This window comes from Tursiops truncatus, chromosome 7, assembly GCF_011762595.2.
Source record: "Tursiops truncatus isolate mTurTru1 chromosome 7, mTurTru1.mat.Y, whole genome shotgun sequence".
Taxonomy (NCBI): domain Eukaryota; kingdom Metazoa; phylum Chordata; class Mammalia; order Artiodactyla; family Delphinidae; genus Tursiops; species Tursiops truncatus.
Genome location: NC_047040.1, coordinates 100,403,888 through 100,416,919, shown reverse-complemented (window position 1 = coordinate 100,416,919; position 13,032 = coordinate 100,403,888).

Here is a 13,032-nt window from a genome sequence, read left to right as displayed (position 1 = left end):
GACAGGAATAAAGACACAAACGTAGAGAATGGACATAAGGACATTGGGAGGGGGAAGGGTAAGCTGTGACAAAGTGAGAGAGTGGCATGGACATATATACATTACCAAATGTAAAATGGCTAGTGGGAAGCTGCTGCATAGCACAGGGACATCATCTCAGTGCTTTTTGACCAACCACCTAGAAGGTTGGGATATGGAGTGTGGGAGTGATACGCAAGAGGGAGGAGATAAGGTGATATATGTATGTGTATAGCTGATTCACTTTGTTATACAGCAGAAACTATCACAACAATGTAAAGCAATTATACTCCAATAAAGATGTTAAAAAAATCATGAGAAAAAAGTGTCAGAAAAAATATGACATAAGATTGTCATTTGTATCTAGTTGTTGAAGCTGGGTGTTGTCTATCCGAGTATAACTTTGGTTTGCTCTGATTTTGTAAACACTTAAATATTCCCTTAGTGAAAAGTTAAGCCAATAAAACCTAGAACCCAGAATCTTGACAGCTATGTCTCAATTCTAGGTTTCCTCCTGCCAATGCCACCCTCAACACCATGACCAGTGTGTGTGCAAATATAGTCTAGGGGTAAAGGCTGCTGGAAAATAAAGATAACAATGAAAAGTTCAAAATTTTTTCCCACCATATGTGCTTTTCAAAAATTATTTTCCATTAAAAATAGAACTCTCTCTGTAGTCTAAATAAATATGCTATCTCACATAAACATTGCACAATTTATCAATAGTATACAGAGGTTCTTGTGATTAATTTCATAAGCATTTATTTTAATATGTTATTGGATTTATGTAGTTACTTGGTCACTATCAATGCTCTCTATTAACCAGTAGTTGAATATAACTAGTGTCATGGAAAAATTCACAACTTTTTTATTTAAAAAAAAATTTTCATGCTTCAAAACGTTGGGATCCATTTCTGTAGACAAAGGTAACTGTTTGACAGAAGTTTTTTTTTTTTTTTCATTTCCTCCTAGGAGTTTTGACCCTAAGATGAAGAGAACTTTAGAAACAAATATCAGCTGTCTGGCTGGTGTCTGCAAAAATGTTCTGTGCTCTGTCCCTGGGCCTATTAGCCTTTCTGTTTGCATCTCTGCACTGAAGGCAGCCAGATTGAAGGGCATCCTCAGTGTTCTTAGACCTGACAGTGGGCAGGCCTGAACCCCCGAGGATGGAGAGGGTGTTCTTTGAATTTGCAGATAATCCCACTGATTGTGTTGCAACACAGGCAGAGAGGGCCAGTAAGGAGTTTTGTTTGACCTGCTATCCTGGGAACACTTTGAGCCTCTTTGCCTGGTTTTGCCCCTTGGCTATTCTTAGAAGCAGCTTCCTTCCCATTCTCTCTGTGGGCCGCCAGATGAATATGTTCAAGAGAAAATCTCTTCTAGGACGGGTTTCCTTTCACTGCCCAAACTCCAGTTCACGAGTGGGTCTTCACAGGATGGTTTCTTTTCTGCCTTGTGTGCATGAGACTGTGAGCCTTCTTTGCCATTTGGTGCCTATCTGAATATCAAACACTACAAATCTGGACACTCCAGAAATAATCTGTTAGGAGCTTCAGGTGGAGTGAGGGAGAGGAATTGGACAGAATTTACTACAAACTAGTTAGAAAAGCATCAAATTAGGACTCAAATCTTGTTTCTATCTTTATTGTCTCCATTATTCTTTTGTGTGATTTGGGACACATCTATGCCCTCACACACACACAAAATAAAACAATAAAATTAGATTAAAAAGTAAAATAAGGTAAAGTAAAATAAAATAATGCATATGTACTGGCTAGTCGCTCTATTAGAAATTTAAGGGAAGAAAAACTTCTTTATGAGAATCATCTCTAATCACACAGGGCTATGGATACAGAGGCTATTTGGCTTTGGCTTAAAAGTTGCTTAATTACTCAGTTCCTGACAATAGCACTTGTTTGTTGACATTTAGATCTTCATCCTAAAGACAAGAGCAAACATATACTTTTTTAAATTACAATTAAGTGTGCCAGAAATTTAGCTGGGTTTGCTATTTCTCTGTGCTTTCTCATTTTGCAATGATTTCATTTCCCGACTAACAACAAGAACCATTTCTGGATTATACTTGGAGAAAGAAAACTGCAAAAGCTTGTTTTTATGTGACAGGACTTTGTTCCTTTCATGGGCCCCTTTTGATCCCATATCCACATGGATTATAAAATGATGATTGAAGAGGAAATGAATTGGCTTGATTTAAGGAACAGAGAATCTGAAATTCTCTCCCCTTGCATTTCAGATTTGGACTGGAGGGCCTTCGGTCCTGATGGATTCATTTTGCTCCTTTCATTTGCTTATTCTGAATTCACAGTACAGCAGTTTCCACAATGGATTGCATGGACCTCCCTGAATTTTTTTGACTCTGGCTCCATGAACACTTCATTACAGATTCCTGCTGCTCTTGATTTAATGCTTTGATATTTAGTTACCATGATTTTAAAATCATTTCTGTGACCACTGTCCTTCTTTGTACCTTCTCACCCCGTGTCCTCTCTGAACTGTTCAAATTGATGCAATCGGAATTTAGACCAAGACATACCTCTGTGCTCTAACATTCACCCTTCAGCCAAAGGGCATGCCAAGCTCCGTTGGCACCGAGATCAGTAAGTCCTGTGGTTCCCATAGTTTGATCCCTTGATGCCAGGTCTCTGATGTAGAAAACCTCAGCCTCCAGGGATGATGGTAATCAACTGCAAAGCATCAGGCAGCTGCTCTGTGCAGCGGATTTAATTCGCATTGCATAGTAATGCTCATAAGATGAGGTCCCTGGGGATATGTTACGATGCAGGACTTTTCACAGAGGCTTGTTGCTTTTCTCATCCGCTTCTGAGGCTGCTTATGAATTCTTCACGAATTCCTCTTTCCCTATGGGATAGCATTTGCATAAAAAACAAACCACTGAATAAACAAGACTTCCCCAGCTATCATTTCTTTTAACCCCCATACATGGAAGGCTGACGGGTATGTGGTTAGATACAATTTACATATTGCGCTTACCTGAGCTCATCGCTCTACTGCTGTGCTTCCTCACAAACTCATGATTGTTTTGCTTGCCCAGGAGGAAGCCCTGGCCCTGAAAAAGGAATCAAAGTGACAACAAGTACGGCCTCTTCCTCTTATCTTCTCAGTGCTGGGTAACGATTTTCTATGCCTGCTCCGGGTGGTGCCATGGTGTTATTCCAATACTCTCGGGTGCCACTGGATGTGGCTCATTGTGGCTAAACGTTGCAGAAAGACATCAGCACCAGGCTGAATGTGTTCTGCTTGTTTTCTTACCAACATGCACCTGGAATCCCCCATGAAACAAAAAGCTTCCCATGGGATGTGGTTTCTAAAGGAACCAGGTATGCTGTCCCGCAAAATACTGACTCTACTGGTTCTCTTGAAATGTGTGTTTCACAAGGCCAGAGGAAGTGTGGGTAAAACACCTAAGATGGCTTTGGAATCATACAGACTTGGATTCAAATACCATGTAATTATCTCCTGATCAGATGTGGAAATTTAGGAAGTTCTTAGATTTATTTATTTTTTATCTTATATGACATATTTTTATTTATTTTGTCTGATTTCAAATTAAAACTGAAAAGCATGGTGTTGTGACAAGTCTTCTTAATGCTATAAATATTCACAAAGAAAAAGGTGACAGTGGTTCAAACACCCCTTTTCATCTGGGCTCCCACCCAACACACACATGGATATGCCAACAGTATCCCTATAGTGTCTATCCTTCTTGTGCTTCTGAACTTAAACACACAGGAAAAGTCATATCTGGGTATTTTCTTTACCTCTTCTATTTTTTCTGACAAAATTGTAACATGTGTCATGATATCAACAGACTAGTAAGGCCAGACACTAAAAACTCTTAGAGGAAAAGATAGACAGAGCACTCTATGATATAAATCATAGCAAGATCCTTTTTGACCCACCTCCTAGAGCAATGGAAATAAAAACAAAAATAAACAAGTGGGACCTAATGAAACTTAAAAGTTTTTGCACGGCAAAGGAAACTATAAACAAGACTAAAAGACAACCCTCAGAATGGGAGAAAATATTTGCAAATGAGGAAACTGACAAAGGATTAACCTCCAAAACATACAAGCAGCTCATGACACTTAATATCAAAAAAACTGAAATGGACAGAAGACCTAAATAGACATTTTCTTCAAAGAAGATATACAGATTGCCAACAAACACATGAAAGGATGCTCAACATCACTAAGCATTAGAGAAATGCAAATCAAAACTACAATGAGGTATCACCTCACACCAGTCAGAATGACCATCATCAAAATATATGCAAACAACAAATGCTGGAGAGGGTGTGGAGAAAAGGGAACCCCTTTGCACCGTTGGTGGGAATGTAAATTGATACAGCAACTATGGAGAGCAGTATGGAGGTTCCTTAAAAAACTAAAAATAGAACTACCATACGACCCAGCAATCCCACTACTGGGCATATACCCTGAGAAAACCATAATTGAAAAAGAGCCATGTACCACAATGTTCATTGCAGCATTATTTACAATAGCCAGGACATGGAAGTAACCTAAGTATCCATCAACAGATGAATAAAGAAGATGTGGCACATATATACAATGGAATATTACTCAGCCATAAAAAGAAACAAAATTGAACTATTTGTAGTGAGGTGAATGGGCCTAGAGTCTGTCATACAGAGTGAAGTAAGTCAGAAAGAGAAAAACAAATACCAGATGCTAACACATATATATGGAATCTACAAAAAAAAAAATGTTCTGATGAACCTAGGGGTAGGAAAGGAATAAAGATGCAGACATAGAGAATGGACTTGAGAACATGGAGAGGGGGAAGGGTAAGCTGGGACAAAGTGAGAGAGTAGCATGGACATATGTACACTACCAAATGCAAAATAGATAGCTAGTGGGAAGCAGCTGCATAGCACAGGTAGATCAGCTCGGTTCTTTGTGTCCTACTAGAGGGGTGGGATAGAGAGGGTGGGAGGGAGATGCAAGAGGGAGGAGATATGGGGATATATGTATACATATAGCTTATTCACTTTGTTATAACAGGGCAAGGCCTGTTAGTTTCTGTTTTAGCAGAAACTAACAAAACATTGTAAAGCAATTATACTCCAATAAAGATGTTAAAAAAACAAAACAAAACAGACTATACACACTCTTTTCCAATCCATTCTCTTCATTTAACTTTCATATCTGTCCCAGGAATACTTCTGTTTTAACGGTTCTAAAATATGAAATCTAGATGCTCTGTAATTTATTTGAATACAATTTATTTATGGAAAATCAGAATTTTTCCCTTTTCAACCACAAAAAAATATCCTGAAACAAACGTTCTTATAGCTCCATTCTTAAGTTCTGGTGTTTTTTTTCCAGTAAAATTTTTAAAGCGAAAATGTTGAGCTCAAAGATTGTGAACATTTTAATATTTTTGTTTATTGCCAGATAACCTGACAAAAATTGTTAGTGATCTACATACTCATCAGCAATGTATGAGAGTCAATTTTCCTACATGCTTGCCCACTTTAGCTGTTTTCACTCTTTTTTTTTTTTTTTTGTGGTACGTGGGCCTCTCACTGTTGTGGTCTCTCCCGTTGCGGAGCACAGGCTCCGGATGCGCAGGCTCAGCGGCCATGGCTCACGGGCCCAGCCGCTCTGCAGCATGTGGGATCTTCCCGGACCGGGGCACGAACCCATGTCTCCTGCATCGGCAGGCTGACTCTCAACCACTGCGCCACCAGGGAAGCCCTGTTTTCACTCTTTAATTTTTGCCAGTTTGATGGTTAAAAATAGTATCTTGTTTATGTGTGAATTTGCATTTCCAGAAGTCTAAAGTGTGTGATGAGATTATTCATAGAGAGGTCATATAGAGGTGCTCAGTAAACCAGAGTGATTAGCAAGAAATCATGTTTATAGAGTACAAAGTACAGAGTACAGAGAGAGAAAACATACTTGCTCAAATTCTTTTTTGAGTTCTAGATGAGAATTGGACACATGAAAGGCAGATTACATCGGGTGGAGGGGAGAGATGGCACTGGGGCAAGCCTGGGGAATATATTTTTCCCACGATATTTCAGTCCTGCTGGCAACATTAGACAATCTCACACCCTGGACCATACTTTGACCTTGCCCTCTGATCACAGGTTTGTCAGCCTGTTCAAATTATTTTCAACAAGTAATTTGACAGCAATGACCCAGGGTTGTGTTGTGAACTTTGGGTCACAAATCCAATGTAGTAATTAAAAAAATAAAATTACTTCTTGTATTTCATATGCTTTCCCTGCTGATATACTAATGCTTCATATGCAAAAGAAATCAAAACAGTGTGTTCATGTCCCAAGAATATAAGCACTGCCTTTCTCACAGACCACAGAGAAAGGGCTCACACTAATTGTCTCACAGCACACACCTTGTCCTAAGAGCATATGGATCTGGTTCAATAAGGAAAGATGATTTGCAGAATTGCAGCTCAGAGGTTAGACGAACTCTTTAAAACTGTAATGAGAAATGCACACACTTTCATGTGAGATGCGTTAGCAATAAAATATTGTGAAGTCCAAGGTTTACATGGCAAATGGCAATAAAAACAGAAAAATGTACTGGGTCCTTATTTGGGCCAGTTAGATTTATAATTTTATTTTAAAATTATATCATCTAATCTTCACTGCATAATCACAAATTAGAGGCAATCATTAACTCTCCCCGCACCCCACATTTTACAGACAAGGCAAAGGGAAGTTGTCATCGATCCAAGTTCAACAGAAATGGTATGTAGAGGAGGCATGGTTTGAACCCAGACAGTCTGAGCTTGAAACCTTTGCTGTTAACTGGTACAAGTTCACCAACAAGTGATCGGTAGAGATATGACCACCACCACAGCAGCCCCACCAAAAGAAAAAAACAGAAACACACAGTAAAGTTTAAGTGAATAGCCTAGGAACCAAGATTAGTGCAAAGCTGCTTAAAATGGCAAAGTTGGGTCATTAGTTTCATTCATGAAATCTATAAATTAATTCTGTAGCCCAGTTTCAATGGACAGGATTAAAATCTAAAGTCATTTCTTGTCATGAAACCTCCTTACTATATCCACTTAGGGTCCAATTAGGAAAGAAAATGCAACAGTTACTTTAACAGAGATAATTTAATATAAAATTTTGTTAATCAGTTGTTAGAGAACTCAAAATGCTCAAGGGGACATGGGGTATCCCAGAAAAAGTAACTGTAGTAAGCAACTATGGAGGATAGGATCTTGGAGGAGGTGCCCTGAAGAACTGGGATCCAGACTCTGGGAGGAGGTGCCAGATGGCAAGGGCTGGTATTAGGCATCGTAAAGACGGTTTTGGAATACGAAGAAAGTTGCAAATAGAAACCCACTGCTGTTCCCTGCTGCAAGGGTGAAGAATAGTTGCTGTAGTAAGATTGATAGGAATAGGGACGGAGGAAAAAGGTACAACTGTTTTCTCCCTCCTCCAGCCTTCCAGCTTTCCTATCACCTTTTGACAGCCCCTACTGACAGAAACTGACAGGTCCCAGGTGACAAGCTGGAAATAAGGTTTGCAGAGTTTCAGCTCCAGCACTGCAAAGTTCAGTTTGAAGCTGAAAGACAAATGCTTAATATCCAGCACATTCTGCCCTTTCAACTACTTGACATCCTTCCAGATCCTGCTACACATATTTCAACTTCCATATAATTGCAACAACTTTATGCTTCCACCTAACAAGATGCAACCTCTTCCTAACCAAAAAAAAAAAAAAAAAAAAGAAAGAAAAATGTTCTAAGCCTCTGCTTAACATGAGGAGAAAAAGAAGAAATTTATTAGTAGAAAAATATTTTTAAAGTTAATTAATTAATTAATGTTCTATCAATATATACATTTATTTCTCACATTTCTGGGGGCTGGGAAGCCCCAAATCAAGGTTTTGGTAAAGGGTGCACTTTTGGGCTTGTAGATGGCCATCTTCACCTTGTATCTTCACGTGATGGAGAGCAGAGAGAGGCATGTCTCTTCTAATAAGAATGCTAATCCCATTCACAGGGACTCCACGCTCATAACTTATTTGCCTCCCAAAGTCCCTACCTCCTAATGCCATCACATTAGGTGTTAGGATTTCAACATCTGAATCTACTGATAATGCCAACTTCCTGTTCTTGTCTCATGATTGACTAAGATCATGATTGATTAGCAAAGTTTAGAACTGTTTGCTCTAAAGTAATTATCCTGAAACTACCTAATTATAAGAAAAAGAATTTCCTGTTAGATAACTGACTGTGACTTCCCTAGCCTACACAACAACCCTAACTGTAAAGCACCCCATGGGCAACCTGTTTACCTCTCCTGATAAAAGTCAAAACCACCTGGCTGAGATGCTCTGATCATTGAAACTGAGATACTCTTTCTATTATAATAACATTGATAAAATCAATCATCTTGCTTGTCTGGGTTTTGTCTTTGGCACTTATGTATTTACTGATATATCTATATTTTTGGTAATATATGTTTCTTCTGATAGCTCTTTGTCTCTCTCCTTTCATATACACTAGATTCTATACTTTCTGAAGGAAAGAACCATGTCCTTTTATTTATTAGAGTAACATCAATGCTTCTCACATGTCTGACATAGGAGACACTTCATAAACATGAATGATTAAAAGAATGAATGTGAAAGCATAAGGTGTCTTCAGGTAGTGACAAGACTTGCAATGATGCAGGAGGCAACATTACTGAAGTAATTGGCTACGAGTGTGTGCAACAGTGCATGGCCCCTGGGAAGAGGGACTAGAAGGGCCAGGCAAGTTGTTAGGGTATCATCTTGGAGGTCTGGTTAGGGCTTCTATCCCAGCTGATGATGTAGAGGAAAGATCATTTGGCCCAAGTTCAGACGAGGAAGAAAAGGTTATAGCAGAAATATGCTAAGGCTCACACTAGCATGCTAAATCTACTACAGCAGAAAAAACAAATCTAACACACAAGTTTGAGTAAGATTAAATTGATCTATTGGCAAACCTGGTCTAATTTGGCTCAGGGCATACAGGGTAAAGATACCGGTTTTATATCTGAGCATAAATTAGGAAACATACATAGTTATAATATAAAAGGTAGAATAGAAAGAAAAATATAACCTAAATTACAATCCAAGAAATAAAAATATTTTTTTTAACCTATCAGTTTGGGAAAGACTGAATCTTCAGGGAACCAGGCATTATTTTTTTTTAATTTTTTTTTTTTTTTTTTTTTGCAGTACGCGGGCCTCTCACTGTTGTGGCCTTTCCCATTGTGGAGCATAGGCTCCGGATGCGCAGGCTCAGCGGCCATGGCTCACGGGCCTAGCTGCTCCGCGGCATGTGGGATCTTCCCGGACCAGGGCACGAACCCGTGTCCCCTGCTTCGGCAGGCGGACTCTCAACCACTGCACCACCAAGGAAGCCCTATTTTTTAAATTTTTATTTTATTTTCCTTTTCATTGTAAAATGTCTACTAATATTCTTTATTTTTTAATTTTTGAACTTTTTTGAATTTTATTTATTTTTATACAGCAGGTTCTTATTAGTTATCTGTTTTATACATATTACTCTATATATGTCAATCCTAACCTCCCAAATCATCCCACTACCATCACCACCCCCTGCTTTTCCCCTTTGGTGTCCATAAATTTGTTCTTTATTTCTGTGTCTCTATTTCTGCCTTGCAAACTGGTTCTTTTGTACAATTTTTCTAGATTCTACATATATGTGTTAATATATGATATTTGTTTTTCTCTTTCTGACTTACTTCACTCTGTATGACAGTCTCTATATCCATCCACATCTCTACAAATGACCCAATTTTGTTCCTTTTTATGGCTGAGTAATATTCCATTGTGTGTATGTACCACATCTTCTTTATCCATTCATCTGTCTGTGGGCATTTAGGTTGCTTCCATTACCTGGTTATTGTAAATAGTGCTGCAATGAACATTGAGGTGCTTGTGCCTTTTTGAATTATGGTTTTCTCTGGGTATATGCCCAGTAGTGGGATTGCTGGGTCATATGGTAATTCTAGTTTTAGTTTTTTAAGGAACCTCCATACTGTTCTCCATAGTGGCTGTATCAATTTACATTCCCAACAGTGCAAGAGGGTTTCCTTTTCTCCACACCCTCTCCAGCATTTGTTGTTTGTAGATTTTCTGATGATGCCCATTCTAACCAGTGTGAAGTGATACCTCATTGTAGTTTTGACTTGCATTTCTCTAATAATTAGTGATGTTGAGCATCTTTTCATGTGCCTCTTGGCCATCTGTATGTCTTCTTTGGAGAAATGTGTATTTAGGTCTTCTGCCTATTTTTTGATTGGGTTGTTGTATTTTTAATATTGAGTTGCATGAGCTGTTTATATATTTTGGAGATTAATCATTTTCCTGTTGATTCGTTTGCAAATATTTTCTCCAATTCTGAGGATCGTCTTTTTGTCTTGTTTATAGTTTCTGTTGCTGTGCAAAAGCTTTTAAGTTTCATTAGGTCCCATTTGTTTATTTTTGTTTTTATTTCCATTACTCTAGGAGGTGGATCAAAAAAGATCTTGCTGCGATTTATGTCAAAGAGTGTTCTTCCTATGTTTTCCAATAAGAGTTTAATAGTGTCTGGCCTTACATTTAAGTCTTTAATCCATTTTGAGTTTATTTTTGTGTATTGTGTTAAGGAGTGCTCTAATTTCATTCTTTTACATGTAGCTGTCCACTTTTCCCAGTACCACTTATTGAAGAGACTGTCTTTTCTCCATTGTATATCCTTGCCTTCTTTGTCATAGATTAGTTGACCATAGGTATGTGGATCTATCTCTGGGCTTACTACCCCATACCATTGTTCTATATATCTGTTTTTGTGCAAGTACCATATTGTCTTGATTACTGTAGCTTTGTAGTATAGTCTGAAGTCAGGGGGTCTGATTCCTCCAGTTCCATTTATTTCCCTCAAGGTTGCTTTAGCTATTTGGGGTCTTTTGTGTTTCCAAGTGAATTTTAAGATTTTTTGTTCTAGTTCTATAAAAAAATGCCATTTGTAATTTGATTGCAATATATTATATTTAATTCTTCTAGGTCTTTGTTAAACATTTCTTGCATCCTCTCGATCTTTGCCTCCATTCTTTTTCTGAGGTCCTGGATCATCTTCACTATCATTTTTCTATTATTCTTCTGGAAAGTTGTCTATCTCCACTTCATTTAATTGTTTTTCTTGGGTTTTGTCTTGTTCCTTTATCTGGTACATAGTCCTCTGCCTTTTTATTTTGTCTATCTTTCTGTGAATGTGGTTTTCATTCCACAGGCTGCAGGACTATAGTTCTTCTTCTTCTGCTGTCTGCCCTCTGGTGGATGAGACTATCTAAGAGGCTTGTGCAAGGTTCCTGATGGGAGGAACAGGTGGTGGGTAGAGCTAGGTGTTGCTCTGGTGGGCAGAGCTCAGTAAAACTTTAATCTGCTTGTCTGCTGATGGGTGGGGCTGAGTTCCCTCCCTGTTGGTTGTTTGGCTTGAGGTGACCCAGCACTGGAGACCACAGGCTTTTTGGTGGGGCTAATGTGGACTCTGGGAGGGGTCATGACAAGGATTATGTCCCAGAACTTCTGATGCCATTGTCCTTGTCCCTGCAATGAGCCACAGCCACCCCCCAACCTCTGCAGGAGACCCTCCAACACTAGCAGGTAGGTCTGATTCAGTCTCCTATGGTATCAATGCTCCTTCCTCCTGGGTCCTGATGCACACACTAGTTTGTGTGTGCCATCCAAGAGTGGAGTCACTGTTTCCCCCTGTCCTATCAAAGTCCTCCAATCAAATCTCACTAGTCTTCAAAGCCTGATTCTCTGGGAATTCCTCCTCCCATTGCTGGACCCCCACATTGGGAAGCCTGATGTGGGGCTCAGAACCTTCACTCCAGTGGGTGGACTTCTGTGGTATAATTGTTCTCCAGTTTGTGAGTCACCTACCCAGTGGTTATGAGATTTTATTTTACTGTGATTGCACTCCTTCTACCATCTCCCTGTGGCTTCTCCTTTGTCTTTGGGTGTGGGGTATCTTTTTTGATGAGTTCCAGTGTCTTCCTTTTGATGACAGTTCAGCAGTTAGTTGTGATTCCGGTGCTCTTGGAAGAGGGAGTGAGCACACATCCTTCTACTCCACCATCTTGAACCAATCTCCATCAAAATGTCGAACCAGGCATTCTTATACACAACTTGTTGAAGTGTACATTCTTTCAACTTTTCTTGAGTTCAGTTAGCCATGTGTATCAGAAGCCTAAAATGTTCACTCATTGAAACAATGCAGTTTATAAGAATGTATCCTGAAGATACATGTATGCACAAAGATTTATCTCTAAATATCATAATTATAACTATGTATAATAAAAATGGAAAAACCACTTCATATTTAACAATAATAAAAGAGCTAAATTATGGTCCATTTACAGATGATGGTATATTATTTAAATTTATGCTTGCTCTTCTAACAATAAACTCCAAATCCCAGAGTGGATTAAAAGAGTGGTTAGCATTTTGTTTTCTAACATAATGTATATACAGCAGGTGAGAGAGGAGCTGGGAATCCACTCCATGCTGTCATTCAGGGACCCAGGATGATGGAAGTCCTACCACTCATACCATGTGGTTTCCTAGATATCTCTGGTCATTTACTTCAAACTGGCAGATAGGGGAAGAAGAAAGAGTGGCAGTGTATGGAGGAGGTTCTTATGTGCTAGAACCAGAAATGGCATGCATTGTTTATGTACACACTATCAGCCAAAACACAGTCACATGACACAATTTAGATGTAAGAAGGGCTGTTCCCATTTGGGACTCTACACAGTAAAAGAGAAGTGTGTGTCTTTAATAAATATTTAACTGTTTCTACCACAAACAGATAATTATGCAACTATATAATTGTGATACCAAAGAATATTTAACATTATGTGTGAAAAATTTGTATGATTTCAATTATACAAAAACACAGGAAACAAAAAAGTGAACAAGCTTTTCCTAG